General features: G+C 40.5%; 1 protein-coding gene and 1 pseudogene across 5 annotated transcripts in view; both read right to left on the reverse strand.

Moving 5' to 3' along the window:
• AUTS2 (activator of transcription and developmental regulator AUTS2) overlaps positions 1 to 19,137 on the reverse strand; it is a 1,115,275-nt gene that overhangs the window by 446,381 nt on the left and 649,757 nt on the right. The gene's annotated exons all lie outside the window — the stretch shown is intronic.
• On the reverse strand, positions 8,214 to 8,599 carry LOC113931845 (annotated as a pseudogene).

Here is a 19,137-nt window from a genome sequence, read left to right on the forward strand (position 1 = left end):
CATGATCTCATGGGTCTTGAGATCAAACCCTGTGCTTGGCACTCCACTCAGCAGGGAGTCTGCTTGAGATTCTCCCTCTTCCTCTGCCCCCCCACCCACCCACCTGCATGGACTCTCTCTGTCAAATAAATACATGGCTACTAAATAAATAAATAAATAAATAAATAAATAGACTTCCCTCAGAACGCCCTGTTTCTTCTGCAAGGAAAATTCATCTTCCTCTTCACAACCTTCTGAGCTCCCCCAGCTTCCTGAAGACTTAAACCAAATGCATCTTTTCTATGAAACCTCCCTCAATAGGAAGCTTTGCCACAGAGGAGGCTTCTTTGCTGGAAAGCAATTCTGTGGCCAAAGAACACACTTTCCTAAGCTGAAGATACTATGTAGACCGGTGATTCGGTCAGGGATCCTGGGTGATTAAGGATAAAAGTAGACCCAGGACAATATACATGTCAACAGCCTTAATAAGTTCATTTCTTTTGATGCAGCAACAGCACTCACAGAAATTTCTCCTAACAAAATAATGAGAGATACGTACAATGACTTACTACAGGAGACTCATCTCCACATGGCTGATAAAGTGGTAAGGGTGAAAAATTAGAAAAAACTAAATGCAGAAGCAAAAGTCAAATACATGCACAACAACAGTTAAACAAACTTCATACTCAGAAGTAACACATAGCCATTAATTATCATGTTTTGGAAAAATAACTCATGATGCGGAAAGATGCTGATTATATAATGTTGAGCAGAGAGGGCAGGGCATAAAACTATATACAGAATATGCTGACAGTGCTGTTATTCATTATATCTACTCAAAGGAAACATAACAAGAGTAGTAAGTGATTGTTCCTTTAATTTTCTTCATTACACTTTGTGTTTTTCAAAACTTAAAAATACTTTTTGCTATTACTATAATAAATAGAAGTGATTCTGAGTATCTGGCAAAGCAGCAAACATGTCATCTGTTAAAGTAAACGTAAAAGCGATTTTGTTTCCATCAACTTTCTCTAATTCTTCAACCACATGATACTTCTGAAACGATAAATGTGTGGGGAGTCTAAATCTACTACTGTAAGAACTTTGAAGACAAGAGTCTCAAATGTCTAAAGAAGCTGACCTTAAGTAGTGTGAGGGAAGACTCCTCTAGAAACGGGTTCTAAGTTCCACCACAGACTAGCTACAAGGCTCAGAAAATAGTGTCATGCCATTTCGTCTTTTGCAAAGGAAACGCATGCATCTTAATATTTTTTTCTATCCCCAGTGTTTAGAACACTGGAAGTTATCAGTGATGTATGTTAATTATTGAGTGGACCGACAGCTATAAGGGTGAGTAGAAAGATGGAGTGAATGAACTATAATGAAAGACTACGGAGAAAGATGAATTAAAGTCTTAGGCTTCTTGACTCAACTCTTAAAATGTATATTATGAACTTGAGGCCACCAAACTTGAACCTTAAATAGGAAGTAGTCTGTGTTCTTTTCTATCCTTCCAAGCTAAGGTCATGGACCTTCACAGATGCCATCAACAACTGAGACTAACACCAAAAGGAAAACTCAGATTTCACAATTAAGTTATGAACTGGGATCACTGTCTACGAAGGGGTAGTGAAAGTCAGAGTGGGAACAGCTGAGCTGGAACAAAGGCAATCCGGTAACATTTTGAGGATCAAAGACAGCAGACCAAGACTTCACTGAAAGAAATATGCAGCAGGGAACAGTATTCAGGATGCAAACGGGAGCTTCAAACCCAAAACACAACAAAAAAGCAAAATCTATAAAGGGCATCTGGCCTGAGATAGAACTGAGGTTAAAAAAAAAAAAAAAACAGTGAGGAGTAGGAGTCAACATTCCAGAACAACATGGACAAGATTCCCCAAATAACCTCAAAGATGTGGCCTCCGCTGAGTATGAGGTAGAACAGACTGAAACAGCTCATCTTGGTCATCCAGGCAGGGTGTGACCAGAGTAAGACACTCATTTCTTGGAGGCCACCAGAGAGATGGATATATGCCATATGGAAGCACATAAGATCAGTGATTAAGCCCCATCTTAAAGGACCCCTAACTTGCAACCAGGGCATAAAAAATAAAACGAGGCTGTCTGCTATTCCCATAAACTCCCAGTTCTATTTTATGAGCAGGAAGCAGAAAAACAAGAGAATTCTTTAGCCTTCATCTTTCTGGTTATCAAAGCTTTTCTGAGTTATGCCACCAGCTATGACTGCTCTCTTTTACACAGTGAAACCATTTCTAAGTGAGTAGCCTAGTAAATTTAGAGAAGTAAACTATTCTTGCATATGTCTTCAAGTTCTATAATGGAAGATAAATCCTGTTAGCCTGGGCATGGCGAGGTAATTATTCCAACTGCTATATTTCTGTGGAACAAACAAAACCATTCCTGGCTTACACATTTCCTATTTAATGGCAAAGGGAAGAAATACGGGGCTCACCATGCCCAGAGCACCGGCTGTCACAGACCAGTGGCAACAGAATGGAAGAGAGGCCTGGTCAATTATTACCCCTGGATATCAAAGTCCTCTGGGCTACATGTGGTCATATCTGCCTGTCCAAACCAGCCTGTAATGGAATGGTGCTGAGCGAGAAGCAAAGGGAAAACTATCATGGTAGGAACATCAGGGCATTTTGGATGCAAAGCAGAAGCTTATCTTTTTTACTGTTGCAGCTCCAGAGAAAATCAATTTTGACACAGAACTGCCACTTTACAAGCAAATAACTATACTTTCCAATAACCTAATCTGTGCAAAGCCTACTGAAAATTCCCCAAAGAACCAGTAGTTAAAACCTCCATTAAATCAAAGGGTTTAATATGGGAAGGGAAGAGAGGATGTAGTTTGACTTGGGAATGTAATGGACTCAGTGGGAAAATAAATATGTTGTTTTATGTGTACAGTTACAGAATATGAGAACACGGCATTCATTTCAAAGGGAATTCTCTTGCTGTGCAACTTATTCCTAAACAGATGTGATTTTTGCTTATTCAAAAACATTTAGGTAACAATTACAGCATAATAAATTATAATTGCCATCATCTTCCAGCTACGTAATGCTTTCTATGCAAACACAAAGAAAAGGCAATTACGCAGAACCGTAAAACGCATATTCAGGTAGGTTCTGCAACCTAGATTCGAATAACCTACATTATTCTCACATAAACACTGCATTGTGCCTCATATATATCCTACTACGGAGTGTGGAAACTACCTAGCAAATAACTAAAGTTTGTTAATCACCGGCTCAAACAGTCCCCAGCAGGCGAGTTTTTGGGGTAGTAGGAATGCCTTCCAGCCCTCAGATAGCTTCCTTGAGAGTCTTTACATCTAACGCTCCACCGTACACAGCATCAAGCCACTGGCCACCCAAATGCAAATACTCCAAAGAGAGGTAGAACATTACGCAGGTAGCATTGTTTTTTACATCTGAGAATCATTAAAATACCGGATTTTGGATAGGACAGTGGGCTGAGGGCAGGGAGGGGTAGGACACTAATTAACCAGACGCTCTGATGGCAAGAAGGATGTGGAAGGGACAGTGATTCTGAACAAAGGGCATTAGTGTGCAATTTGAAAGGGAATATGACCAGTAGGATAGGGCCAAAGAAATGTTTCTAACATTCACGTATTCGTCCAGACCCCCACCCTCTTTGTAACAATTTGTAATTTCACTTGGGGAAAGAGTTCAGGCATGATGATGGAATGGAAATACCCTCATTCTGACAAAGGATTGTCCTTTATCTTTCAAATTCACTAGGAAACATCTCGGGTGGGTAGAATGATGAGTAAGACAGTGGACAGCTTGTCCTCAGATGAACAAGCTTTTTCCAAGTAACCGATAAACCAAATGAACGGATGAAAGTGGGAGTTAAGAAAACTGTTTTACTTGTAGCTACTACTTCCTAAACATCCTGTCTTAGGAAGTGGATAAGCCGTCCTTAGCTCTACACCACACAACATCCATGCCACCGTCATCTATGGAGTACCTTCACATTCACTCGTTACAGTAGCCTCGGGAAATAAAACGAGGAGCACACAGCTTCCTTACCCTTGAGAGGGTCACAGCCTACAGGGGAAGACAGTGATGGGAACAAAGCACAACCACATGGACAAGGCCAGTGCTCTGATGAGGTCTGTGCAAAGGATAGAGTAAGAACGGAGAGGAGACCAATATGCCTGCTCAGAGGGGTCTCCAGAGGACTTTGCAGGGTTGTTCATTTGAAGGATATGAAGGTACTCGCTAAACACACAAAGAAGACAGAGGGGATGGCATGTAAAATAGCATCTTCAAAATGAAGATAATGTGTCCGTAACAGTGCTTTGGTACCCAGAAAGTGCTTTACATCGATGACGTATGTATATCATTAACAGGAAGGTGCCCAAAGGGTTGACAAGTGTCTGTGTGGCTCTTTTCCTCAGAGGAGTACCATTCTGATTGAGGCTCCACCGGAGCATTAAGTGACCAATTTAAAGCCCATTTACTAACAGAGCATTTTGAAATTCCTTCTCTAACTGAAAGATAACTGTCTCACAACCATGACTAAAGAAAACTGGAAGCAACTAGAAGAAGGTACCTGTGCATTTCTTTAATGTCTCATTTGCCACTGCCTTTCACCAAGGCCACTCAAATCCCCATCCCCTATCATGCACCGTATCCTTTATCTGGAAGTTCACACTAGCACTCAATTACTCTTTGTGTAATGGAGAACTTTGAAAGAAGAGGAAAATTTTGGCTGCTGAGTTGGTGACATGTCTAGAATATTGGGGCTGATGGTGTGCTTCCTGAAACGCTTTAATCAATTCTGACTCCTGAAGCATGCACGTGCTTTTACATAATCACAAGAAACTCTAAGACCTAAAGTCCCACTAGTGAGTGATGTTGAGTGGCTTGATCATGCTTTCCCACAAGCATTCTGGATGAGAATGTGTAGCAGATGAGGAAGACTTTGAGTAACTAAAGTCTGTGTAGGTGATATGACCATTTTAGGTCTCAGGACATGAAAAAAAGATTTAAGAACCAAACTACTTGACTAGAGACTCTAATTGGCAAGGACTCCTATCTACACTTCCTAAACTGAGCATGATGCCTGGCATAAGGGGAACAGTCGATAAATATGTTAAAGTAGTACAGATGAGCTTTTGAGATATCCAAAGACTACTGGTATGTCCAAAAAAATCAATTCTTAAGTCAGAAGAAATTGACAACATATAGATAATGTAAATTGGCTAAAAAAAAAAAAAAATCAGTGCTAAGTCCTGAACCAGGCTGAAAAATCTTACCACACAAATAGCCACCTTCTAAGTGTGAATGATGTTTTTGTTTATACTGCTTGACCTAGGAGAGTAGGGTGGCTTTCCATTTGGACCAAACAGTTCACCAGGCTCCATAATATATTCATAAAATAATTTCTATTGCCAGATCATCTCATTTTTCAAGCTTACTAACCTATCTTGTTCACTGGGATGGGGCAGGAGCACCAGAAGAAGGCTACATATGGATTAGAATGAGCCATATCACTTCAAGAAAGCCTCTCCTTACTTATGCTTCAATCCGGTGCCTTCATCTTTCACCAAAGGTCAGACCTAAGACACCATGGATGTCATGTCTGAATTTTCCAGTATTCTCTAGCTGAGGGCACTACCAGATATGTCCTCCAATCACCCCCTAAAAACCCATGGGATTTTTATAAGAGTTTAGAATAAGGCAAAAATAAACTGCTTCCCTCCACCCTACTCCCAACACCAAAATAAGGAATTAGGTATCCTTTTTTTTTTTTTTTTTTTAAGATTTTATTTATTTGAGAGAGAGAGAGAAGGTCTGGGGGGGGGGGCGGGGAGGACAGAGAGGGGCAGAGGGAGAGGCAGTATCTCAAGCAGGCTCTATGCCCAGCCTGGAGCTCACTCAGGGCTCAATATAGGGCTTGATCTCAAGACTCTGAGATCATGGGGAGCCTGGGTGGCTCAGTTGATAAGTGTCTGCCTTCGGCTCAGGTCATGATCCCAGGGTCCTGGATCAGGTCCCACATCGGGCTCCCTGCTCGGCGGGAAGCCTGCTTCTCCCTCTGCCACTCCCCCTGCTTGTGTTCCCTCTCTCATTGTCTCTTTCTCTCTCTGTCAAATAAATAAATAAAATCTTAAAAAAAAAAAGACCCTGAGATCATGACCTGAGCAGACACCAAGAGTCCATCGCTTAACCAACTACACCACCCAGGCGCCCCTAGTTATCTTTTCTGAAAACAGGAATTATCACAGTCTTTCATTGTCCGAGCTGCCAGAAACCTCCACCCCAGCATCGATTTTATCAACAATCTCAGCAACAACATGAACATCGCAAAGTTCTTACTCCTCCCATTCGGTCCTCACTTTTATTCCTATTTTATTAAACTTTCCAATTGCTTCAAATGCCTTCTTGAAAGCCGTGGGGTAAAAATAACTATAACAGTAAATAAAAATATTATTTTACATATTTCTCCAATTTGTTCACATATTATTTCTCTGTTTAGTTCAAATGTAGGAATACAAAAGGTCATGCCAAGTGCATTTTTGTTCTCTATAAGCAAATAAGAGGGCTGATTGTCAAAGATGATGGAATGTTCAGCCATTGTAAAGTAATTTCCAATTGTAAAAGAAAACAACTTTTTATAATATTCCACTGGAGAAATGTATATTTAGTATATAAATATATCAGCTAAAGATATAAGATATGTATGTGATTTCATACAGCAATTATCATACACATGAATAAAGAAAATAGAGCAAAATTAGACCACCTGTCTTCTGCTTAATGATTTTAAAACCTAGAGGTGAGACCGTTATTTCAAATTTATTTTAACTGCCTATTATGTTTGGTTAAGGAGATTTTTATAGCAACACATTGAAAATATACACACTATGTAATGACTTTGCTTCTTGGCAGACAGCATTCTCTTAAAAAATCTAATTTATTAGAAGAAATACTATAGTCATAACTTAATGCAGAAGAATCCCAAATGGGCAGGTTAACATTGTCAAAGGACTGGATACCTGAACTGGGATGTGGGAAGTAGAGAAAAGAGGGACAAAGGAAGGTTAAACTGATCATACCGCAAATGAGGGGCAGGGAAGTATTTACTTTCTCACTGGAGTTACACTAACAGTGGTCAGTAGAATCTACATCAAACATACTTATAGTAGAAGTCAAGCGTGAGTGACCAAACTGAACCTAGATAGGAAAATAATTAGAATCCTCCAAGCAATGTGAGAACAGAAAAGAAATTATTCTTATTACTGACAACAAGCATCATTTCCAGATTTAAGACATGCTTCCTCTCCAAGCCTGTCTTCCCTGATCTCCGGAACGGAAACATGAAAATCCCAACTGACTCTAAGTCATGTTGAGTGCCCCCAGTAGAATACTATCTGGGCAAAAAAAAATTCTTTTTAAGGTTTTATTTATTAATTTATTTGTCAGAGAGAGAGAGAGTGAGCACAAACAGGGCGTAGCAGCAAGCAGAGGGAGAAGCAGGCTCCCCGCCCTGCACAAGGAGCCAGATGCGGGGCTGGATCCCAGGACCCTGGGATCATGACCTGAGCCGAAGGCAGACACTTAACTGACTGAGCCATCCAGGCACCCCTGGGCAAAAATGTTATATTTAACATCATTAGTAATTTGTCTTATGGCCTGAGAAATTATTTTCTCTTTTACACAGAAAAACATAAACATATGATCACTGATAACAGAGATTCTGAAAGTTAGTGCCTATTCACCTATAACACATGCTTTGACAAATCTCTTGTGATAACTTGTATGAATGTCCTACATCGCAACTCTTCATATGTAAGGTCTGTCACAAATTGCTGGTTTCTACAACTCCCTGAAATCTTGGCTTAGTTTAGCTCCTTTGCTAATATGGTGCAAGACTTGGAATAATGTCATTTTCCTCATCAGAGACAGAAGTTTATGAGCATAGTGTTAAATCACATACAAATATGCAGCCCCTTTTATTAAATTTAGTTTTCCCACTCTGAGACTCAGCATATACTGGGGAATACATAGGCTTTATATGTTTGCTTTACCTATAATAGAAGTGTGCAGATACTTCTAACATTTAATCTTTTTTTTTTTTTTTTTGCTCCAGTCAATAAAAGGGAAACTTTATTGAGGCCCCAGACGCTTGGGGCTCGGGCAGGAGGCTGCCCTGCGAGCAAAGGAAGAGGGGCCTTATTTGACCTTCTTTTTGGGGCGCAGGTTGTTGGTGTGGCCGCACTTCTGCTTGCGGCAGTTGACAGCATGGGGGTGCAGGCGAGCGTAACACTTGTGGCAGATCATCTTGTCACAGTTGTATTTCTGGGCCAGCTGGCGGAGGGAAGTCTCGATGATGCCACCCTGGAGGCGAAGCACCAAGTGCAGGGTGGACTCTTTCTGGATATTATAGTCTGACAGAGTACGGCCATCTTCCAGCTGTTTGCCCGCAAAAATCAGACGCTGCTGGTTAGGCGGGATGCCCTCCTTGTCTTGGATTTTGGCTTTGACATCTCAGTAGTGTCACTGGGCTCGACCTCGAGGGTGATGGTCTTGCCCGACAGGGTCTTCACAAAGATCTGCATCTCTGGGTCTGTTGGCGCGAATCCGCAAGGCCGCCGCCACCAAACCACTCGACCACCTCGTTGAAGAGAAAGAGCTCTAACATTTAATCTTAACTACTAGTCTCACCTCTAACCTTGATAGGTTAAAAACTGTATCTCTAACCTTCTTCATGAAGACAAAAAATGGGAATGAATTCTAATAGTGGCTTAGCAGGGAAGTCCACAATTACCTAACCCTCAATACTCCAACTAACTCTGGACTTGGACCAAGACACTTGACCTTTATGAGCGTCCGCATTTCTTAATCAAAAAGGAAAAGACATAGAAATCCTAAAAGTTCTGTGAAGGAAGATTCTTCTCCATTCCCAATGTTCTCTTCCTCCACACTTACCCCCAAGAATATTGGCAAGAGGACTCAAAGAATGACCTCTTAATGTTTCTGTGTCAGGTAGAAGCAGCAGTCCCCATCACATTCCGCAGTCTTTCCAACAAAGTAGGTTATCAGTAAGCCTTTGCAGAATGAGTGAATGAATGAATGCATGCAGGAAAAGAAGTGGGGCCACAGGGATCAGAAGTTTCCTTCCTGGTCTCAGAACACTCTCAAGGACAGCACAGGATTCTTACCAGATTACACCCACTTAACATACCTTTGATCACATGGGCAGTGACTCATTTTATATCCACTTCAATTTCTGTCAATCCCACATGTTAACCTATTCAAATGAGGACTTTAAGAGGACTCTTAAATGTTTTGTGCTTGTGTCGAGAATTCTGGAATACACGAAGCTCCTTTTGCATCCATGTATCACACACGAAGCTTTGGAGTCTGGCTAATTTTCACGTAGCTCAGAATCTGTCTTAGTAACACTTTTAAAATGAAGAGACACACCCAGTGTTCTGATCCTCTGCCTTTCTACCCTTGAAGTGACAGCAGTCTCTGCTGGGTCCTGGGCAGATTAAAAGGTATGCCCCACGGATTGCATTATCTCTAAATCATCCATGATGTATTACACTTAGTTTAAATGAGTGAGTCCCATTTGCACAATTGCCCTATTAATTTACTCATCATTGATTTACGCCACTCTTGCTGGAGATCTTCCACCAGACCCCTATTTCACGTGTATCCGCACGAGCTCAGTTTCAGTATTTCACTTCAGACCTCCCTATCTCATTGCTCTTCATTTGTCTTCATTTATCCATCTTTTATCTGCATCCTCCCCTGTTCCTCCCTCTGCTGCCTTCCTGCAGTTTCTTCTTGCTTCTCCTCCATTTTCCTTCTCCTTTGGTCTTCCTCCCCTCTTACTGAAGAGCACCTAATAAATCTCCAATTAGAGGTTAGCAATCCAGAGAAAAGAAATCTCAAGGTGAAGAAATACAGGCGGCACAAAGCACTTATAAAAGTCAGGAAGATGGGGGAAAAATGTTCAGACTGAGATCTAATCAGAGGGTTTCAAGTATTAAACTGTTAACAAAGAGGACACCTTTGCTAAGGATCTTGTAATAAAGATGGCAAAAATTGCGTCCCTCTACCACCCTGGAGAAGCTTTGTTTTTTTCCCCTGTATCTCATCTTTTAGAGACTTACTTTACTCTTCAGCTAACAAGGCAGGGACTCCCCTCCTTTGGTGGTAGCCAGAACCAAATCAACAGAACATCTACGATCAAAACACCACTGGGGCGATCTAAGGGCTGAAATATGGCCATTATGACAGTGGTTTTTGTAGACAGGGTTGTAAAATCCTCATTACATTAATTTTTTTTGGTCAGACACCAAACAGTCTTTTTGTTGTTGCTGTTGTTGTTTTTTGAGATGACACATTAAAGTCATTGCTTGTGGGCTCCCTTATCCTTCTCTCCATCCTCCGTCTCAGAGACCCACTTGATTCACTTGTCCAGACAAAAGCTAGCAGTGATTTTATGCAAAAATATATACAATAAAGACATAATTAAAAATATCATTAAATACAGATATTACTGCCTTCTCCCTACCTCTTGTGGGTGAGGATGTTATTGTTAATTTTGCTTTTAGAGGCTTTAATTATAATATCTGGAGAGAGAACAAGAAAAATGTGGTCACCAAAACAGTAAGCTGACGGGAAGAGCTATGTGCTTATTTAATTTCATTACTTACAATAATCTGCTCATCAATTCAATAATATCTGAATTACTTGGCTTTTTCTTAACTGGCACTTTAATAAGAAATACTGTACTTGTAACATTCCTAAAGCATGTAAAGATATGGAAGTAGGTTGCAAGTAAATAATGTATCCTGATTACTACGAGCCTCTGCGGCCAAGGGCCACATACCACTCATCTCTGCAACTCGAATGCATAGCACAACAGATGAATGAGGTAGAAGGCCAACCAGAACCTTGACAGACTAATCCCTACTCTCTGAACATTTCCCTAAGTTCTGAACCTATTCATGAAGCTCACCGGGGTTTAAGCAGTATAGAGCTTCAACCAATCTCATAAGGAGAAAAAACAGAAAGGCAATACTATGCAGAGCGGTGACAAAAAAGAAAAAAAAAGAAAGAAAGAAAGAAATTAAGGCAGACAGCATTAATAGTCAAGCAAGGGAAGTTTCCACCTAGTAAAAATAATAATTTCCTTATCTTGTATTCTGAATCTGGAAATTAACGTAAAGATCCCGATTCTTATCAAGGAACAAAGTGGTGCCAGGAGTTTTTACCACACTGCCTTAGAGAGAGGCCCCCATGATCAAAGCTCTGTTTAAAGAAATCAGTAATTAGGCAGCTCCTGTGTCCACCTCTGGATCTCCCCCTTCTTTTAAGATGCTGTGGCCGGACCTTAGCACTAAAATTTTAAGAAAACTTGGATTCTATGTAAATGTTATTAAAGTGGTGTCCTGTGGCAAAATAAATGAACTGACAAATACATTAGCATTATGTATGTGGACCCAGAGCTAGGAGGCCTTTATTCAAATACTCAGAAGATGAACAAATTTGGTCTCAGGCTCACAGAACTATAAGGGCTAACAGAGATTTTAGGAAAAATCTTTTCTAGTCTCCTAAGGGATGTTACTTTTGGGCCTACCCTTTTCATTTACACTCAGTAACATAATTAAGCATTTTGATACATTTTAAAGACAACTATAATTTTCTCTTTAAACACAGTATTAGTATTTTAAAAGATCCTAAAAACTTCACTAAGATTCCTCTAGCTTAAGTTGAAAATATTTTTCCTCAGAAACACGTCTTTAAATTTAAGTTCTTTGGAAAATAAAAATCCTCATATTCTACCCACTGTCATAGTATTTTAGAGTTGAAGGGATACTTGAACATGTCATTCCTGTGTTTGGTTCTGTTGCTTTTAAAGACTTTATGAGCAAGGGTAGAGAACGGGGTAGCACGGAAGCAGGACTCTGGCCTCAAAACTCCAACTTAAGGTAGGCCTGCTTCAAACTGATGCATGTATCTGTTTTACTAGAAAGTCTTCCAGAGGTAAGCCTTCAACTCTTCAGTGTCTAGCTTTTGCTCTTAGACCAAAGACCAGAGTCCTGCAGCTGGCGTACAGGCCCCCCGGGGGTTTCTAGCCTTAACCCCTTACACTCTGCAAGGCACTCTCTGACGCCTGCTGCCTACACTCCGTTCTGCCAGGACTGCTAGTACCACTAACCCAGGTTCTTTCTTGTTTCAGAGTCTTTGAACCTGCTGTCCCTTTGCCCAAAGACTTAGCAATCCTACCTTTTCCTGGCTAACTCCTACTCACCCAACAGGTGTCAGCTCCAAGGTCATCCCTGAGCTGGTCCACACTCCCGACCCCTTAGAGCATCAATTCTACAGCAACCACCACAACTTTGACTTAGTAATTCAAGGTTGTTTCATATAGGTCTCCCTGCTGGCAGGTAAGCTCCACTGAATCTTACTCTGGGCCTAAATCACAAAAGGGGCTCAATAAATATTTGAATGAACATATGTGCTAATGGAGGATACTATGGATACACAAATGTCAAGAGACAACTATCAATATTAAATACCAAATAAACGTCAATTTATGACCCAGATCAAGACTTTTAAGGAATTTCCAAGAAGATATCGTGATTTGGAAGCAGCCAAATAAGACTTCAGAGATAGAATGAGGAAGGTAACACAAACAGGTGTCAAGAATGATGCTTACTGATGAACTATTTTACATGACTGAGCTCATGAAATAAATTGTCTCCACAATTACGTTGCTCCTGATTTCTAAAGATGAGAGCACCGCAGTAAATGGCAGAGTTAACAGTCCCCTTTCTGTCTGGTCTGATTCCAAAAACAAAAGGGTTTGCACTGTATAATGCCGTCTTGCCTACTGTAAAACACGCACTGTCCCAATGAGGCAGCAGCACCAGAGCTGGGCTGTGAAGGGCAGACAACGTGTTTGGTAATTACTAAGTGGGAGATACACTATGTAACCACACAGTCAGTATGGGTCCCTGGAGATTACACAGTATTGGCAATCTGAATGGGAATTTACTACTTTATTTCAAATATAATTTCCATGTTGCCTGAAACGTTAAGAGCTTCAAACAGCAGAGAGTTTCATAAAGAAGTCACCCTATCTGCCCACTTAAAAAAATCAGCATGGCTCATACTATGCAATTGTATTGTTAACTGCTGCCAAGTCACACTATCTGATTATTTGTGCCCATGAAGGCAAGCAACAGACAACAGTTCAATTCAACCAAAAGGAAACAGTATTGAATAAACCTAGCACACTCAGAGGAAAGAAGCCCTCTTTTGCCCTCTTCAAATCCTTACACGTGAGGAAGCAGATAGGCGTCCTCAGTTTTTCTCCATAGTGCTCCAGGTTTTCAAAACAAGCCTGGGCCTTTTGAATCTTCCCCAGTGTTCTGGTGCCAAGCAGCTCTCCTTTCCAGTGCGGCACCATAGACTGAGTGAGCGAGCCGCACTTGATCTCCATGTCGCAAGTTATTCTTTATCAGTTTCATCTACTTTAAAGAAGGTGGGGGGGAGCCTGGGTGGCTCAGATGGTTAAGCGTCTGCCTTCGGCTCAGGTCATGATCCCAGGGTCCTGGGATCGAGTCCCGCATCGGGCTCCCTGCTCAGCGGGGAGCCCGCTTCTCCCTCTGCTTCTCGCTCGCTCTCTCTCTCTGTCTCTCATGAATAAATAAGTAAAATCTTAAAAAAAAAAAAGGTGGGAGAGTTTCCTCAAAAACTCACAAGACTTTGTAAAACAATGTGAAAATCCCTTACAACCTTCTGCTTCTCTCCTGAGCTTCCATGCTTTCTTATTATTAAGAACCATCCTGAAAAGGCCAAGAAGAGGTGTTCAACCTCAACTATAATCTTTAAAATGCTAATAAAAACAAAGAAGATTTTTTTAAACCAATGAGGCTGGCAAAATGAGGGGAACAGGGAACTGCTGAAATTCTGTACGGATGAATATGCAAAGAAATGGTCCCTTCCCAACACATGTAATAACATTAAAACATGCATAGGCTTTAACCTAGCAATTCAGCTCCTAGGAATTGACCCTAAAATGATCAATGGGTGAATGTGACAAAAGGAACGTACAAGGACATTCATGGCAGCCATGTTATTAAAATGAAAAACTGCAAACAATCTAAATGTCCATAAATAGGGAAATGGTTAAAAGTTATTATATGATGCTATACTATGCAGTCACTAAAAATTACTATGGAGAAATGTATTGATGTGGGAAAATGTCCACGATTTATTGAGCACTTAATACATAACATGCATTGTTACATGTATTATTACTTGTTTTGTAATGAGCATATAACTTTTATTTAATTTTAAAATAAAAACTGTATATCTAACGTGTACATGATACTTTGATATACATATACATCATGAAATGATTACTAAAGTTAAGCTAATTCACATACACACTTTCTCACATAGTTACCATTTTTCTGTGTTTGTATGTGGTGAAAACACCTGAAATTTCTCTTAGTAAATTTCCAGTATGCATTATTACTACCTACTGTCATCTGGTTTCAGATGTATTCACTCCTGAGAGACACTACCCAAGACCTATAAATATGCAATCAGATAAACTGCTGGATTTTGATATACTAGCAACAGTCGGCTTTCCTCTTAGAAAGTTAAGATAGAAGTTTCTGGCCCCTAATTAAGAACACTCACAATCTACCTTCCTTCCCTCGATTCTGTTGTGCTTTCTTTTTTTCTTTCTGAAAAGAAATGTGTTTTACTTTAAAGTCAGTCCACCTCCTTGCACCTGACCCTTTTCTTTTCCTTTTGAAAGCTTGAGAAACTAGAGCTTCCAAATGATTCTTTTTAAGTAGAGACTGCAAATCCATGCCATGTTAAATTAATTGTATCAAACAAATGTTAATAGCAAATTTAAAGGACAAATAAAAACCTAACTCACTAAAAAGGGTTCAGAATGCTACAGAATATAACCAAATATAAGTATGTTTTATTTACACAGACATATACCAAAGTGAATTACGTATGCTATTTCTTAAATTCCAAAAGACCCGTTCTTCTACATTTCAACATCTCTGAAATTGAAATGTGCCTTAAAATCAGTGGCATAGTTAGCTTGATTGTTAGTGCATATTCTTAGTGGTACATAAAATAATGTTGCATCTTGCAGCTGATGGAAGCTTCAATTAGAGGAAAGGCAGTTTTATCACCGCAACAGTTAATCCTTTGATGGTGAAGGGAAGGGCAGATAAATCAAGTATTAAATGCTATCAATCCTTCCTTTCACAAAACAAAACAGACACAAAAGAAAACCATTACTATTTCCCCCAGGTAGAGCGATTTCGCCCACCCCACCCACAGATAAGCCAGTTTACACAGAAACATGCACACTGAAAACACAGCCATATTAATTTTTTGATTCAAAGCAAAGCTAATATTCTGAATGGTGCCAACAGTAGCATTTTCAGGATTCAAAATCCATCTTCTACCCTTACTATCGCACACAAATGACATAAACTTCTCATCAACAGCATAAAAAATTCATATTCTGTGTATATAGCAGCTGCTATGTTAGGTTTATGTCAACAATTGGTCTGATTTTTTCATAGCATAAATGTTTAAAGAGGTAGCAATTCCTGTAAAATATCTGTGGGGATACTGAAAGCTGATAAACGTCACAGGAGAGGCTTTTCTCGAGGAGGAAGCAATTCTCTGTTATTTTATCCTTCTTCATCCTCCATTCCTTCTCTCCCACAAAACCCCTCCTCATTACATTCTGTCACTTCTATCAGCTAAATATGGCAAGTGTGGCAGCCTTCTTCCAGTGGCCCCACGCCCCTTCTTCACAGAATTCATGAACACACAGTCACAGTTCAAAATTGGAGAGGAAATTAGACACCTTTTGTGAACTCAGGTGAATCCTAAATTTTTAGGTCTAAAGTTCTATGATTTGGGGCGCCTGGGTGGCAAAGTCCTTAAGCGTCTGCCTTTGGCTTGGGTCATGATCCCAGGGGCCTGGGATCGAACTCCGCATCGGGCTCCCTGCTTGGCAGGAACGCCGCTTCTCCTTCTCCCACTCCCCCTGCTTGTGTTCCCTCTCTTGCTGTCTCTGTGTGAAATAAATAAATAAAATCTTAAAAAATAAAATAAAATAAAATTCTATGATTCTACAATATTCTTTTTACCATTGGGGCCCACTTTTTGAAAAAAGGAAGCCCCACAAGGGGCCACAGTCACCCTCAATAAATCTCTCTCTCTCACACACACACGCACACACAGTCAGCAACGAACACTGTTCCAAGAACTCTAAATAAACATTAAACATTACACTTTAATTTTCTATCTACATATCTGAACCCCAACAATTTGTATTATACTCTCTGATGGATCTACGGTGTTTGTTCTGTTTCTTGTTGTTCTTTAGGTGTGAGAGAGCAGTAAACAGAATACACAGTAACACCAGCTTCCTCAGTGGAACCTAAAGCTTAAGTGACACAGCCTTTGCAATCTTCCCTCTGTACCAACCATATAATGTAACAGTAGTCTTTAAATACTTAACGTATATCATCTGCTTATTAATACGGTATGTAGCTCTGATTCATTACTCTGAATCTTCAAAGCATGAAACAAATATTTGTTTAAGCCAAATTACCCACATTTGGTAACTGTGACAGAAAATGCGAAGTACATTTTAACACACAAAACAGAGCATAGTAGCTTTGTTCTCTGTATGTTAACAAATGTTAAAGGCAGGTCTTCACAATTAACCCTGCTGCTCAAATCTTGCAGGTTTTCAAACTGCTGGTCACTGTCTGTTCTGTGGAATGTCTTCTGTGCTCCTCTTCACCCCCTCACCTTAACCCCAGAGGAACAACTCCCTCCAACACTTGCGGTCTCTTTTACTCTTTGCCGTGAGATGGTCAGAACAAGGGGCCGTTGCTGGGCCATGTGATGGAGTAGCTGTGATCCTTCCATTGCAAGTCATCCTTTCTCAGATGGGTTTCTCTCTGTCCTGCAGATACAGCCCAGGTTAGGCTGCCCTGTGCTTCTGATGCATGCAAATGGCCAGCAAGTGGACTGCAGGCCCAGACACATCCCTGGAGGGTATCAAGGTATAAATTATGGCAGAAGGTTAGGAGGCACCACTTCAAGAGGATCTTGGCAGCCTCTCCAATCCAGCTTTTGCCTGACTAATCTGTACTTTAGGAATTATTGGGTGCTTACCCAGACACAGTAAAGCAGTGAAAAAGCAGTGAATTTGTTTCTTAGTTCTCATTCCACTCATTCATTCACTCACTTATTCATTCTCTACACACACACACAGGTAAACAGATAAAGGTATAAGGATACAAATGTGAATACAGAGACACATGGACACATTCTGAAGATCCCTAAAGGGGAAAAGAAGTAGACTCCTAATAGGTACATTGTATTCTTTTCAAATTTGATCAAAAATACCTGTAGATTATTGAGTAAACTTAGCTGGTAAGTAATATCAAAGAAAGACTAAGAGATCCTCATCATGTGTATAAAACCATAACATGCTTCTCAAAATGTTCCTGGACTAATAATGTGTCAATCTAATATATCCGGCGGTGGTGGGGGTGGTATGTGGAGGAGGGTGGGGTAGGGTGTCTTTGCTTGGGCTCTTGAAAACCAGCTGTCCAAACCTCATGTTTATTCTCTGTTCTCTTGCTCCATTTCTGAACCCACAGGTCCTCTCAAAGGTTTACCCTCACTTATTCCTAAGACAGTGAGCACTCTTGCTCATGAAGACAGTGCTGAGAGGGCAAATGAGGGACAGACAAGATGTGAGAGTCCTAAAGCTTCAAGTGACTACCATTTATTGAGCACTTCTTATGTGCAGACCTGTGATAAGCAACTAATACATGCTACTTCATTTAATTTACTTCTCACCATGACCCTGTGAAGTGCACATATCACTGTCATTTGATAGGTAAAGAAACTAGGGGTCCGACCGCCAAAGCAACTCGCTCAAGGTCATAGCTATATAGCAAGGGCAACAGCTGACGTTTCTCGCTGCTGTACTCTTCAGTTCTCACTGAAGATGCACAACATTTTATGTAAGAATAATTTTACAACAGGAGGTAGCAACAGATGGCTCCAGCCAAAGGTGGTCCCTGGCCTGCTTAATCCGTGGACATGGTTAAAGCTGGAACTTCTGGGGTGGCATGTTCCTTCTGAACAGGACCACAGCTCCCCTCAGTCTTCTCCAAATTGCATTTTCTGAACCAAGGCAAGCCAAAGTGCCATCACCTGTCAAACGTAGCAGTTTCTTCATCTTAGTGTGTAGCTGAATTACCAGAAACAAGGAATCTTTTAAATAAACTCTATATCCTGTCACACAGAAGGCTGATTCTTTTCTGGGCAACATGCATTTGAACCTGATTAAATTGCTGTGATGAACTTCAGAGTTGAGACTGCCCTTGAGCTGAACATCTATCTGATCTTTAATTCCACTACCCACTCATTTCTTGCAGAGCTCACAATTCTCTTGGTCCCACTGGAGAAGGCGCGTTCAGGTTCTGCATCAATATGTTCAGTGCTGAATTCATTTCTGTAGGGAGTCCAGTACATCTGAACTTTCCAAAATCATTTGGCCCCCATTACTGGTAAGCACTGCTCTTAAATAGGTTGTAACTCCAGCTAATAGGCTCCATAATCATAGCTGAATCGAACAAAAGGGTCCAGGAGAGAAAGCCATCCGTCATTTTTATTCCCATCAAGTAAGCTGCAAAAGGCAGAAACTTTCCGATTTCAGAATCTCACCGTCTCAATTTGATCAGACAGGAAGGGGGACGGAAGGAAGAGGTCAACCTAAAGGTGGCAAAATCCTCTGATTTAAAATAATAGACTTTATTGTAAATATAACTTCGGACAGAAATAAATCAAGTTCCAAAGAAATGAATTTGAGTCTTGACAAATTTCACCTGAATTGCCGGGAGGCCAGAGCACTTTAAGAATCTTCCTTCCAAAGATGAACCTGAATACTTATCAGTATGGGGTAGAAATGTAGAAAAGGTGACTTTGTTGACAGATTCACATTCTTCTTTTGTCTTTTGTCTAATTGATAAGAAATCAGAGAAGTCCATAAACTCCT

The sequence above is a fragment of the Zalophus californianus genome, chromosome 10 (genome assembly GCF_009762305.2).
Source record: "Zalophus californianus isolate mZalCal1 chromosome 10, mZalCal1.pri.v2, whole genome shotgun sequence".
Taxonomy (NCBI): Eukaryota; Metazoa; Chordata; class Mammalia; order Carnivora; family Otariidae; genus Zalophus; species Zalophus californianus.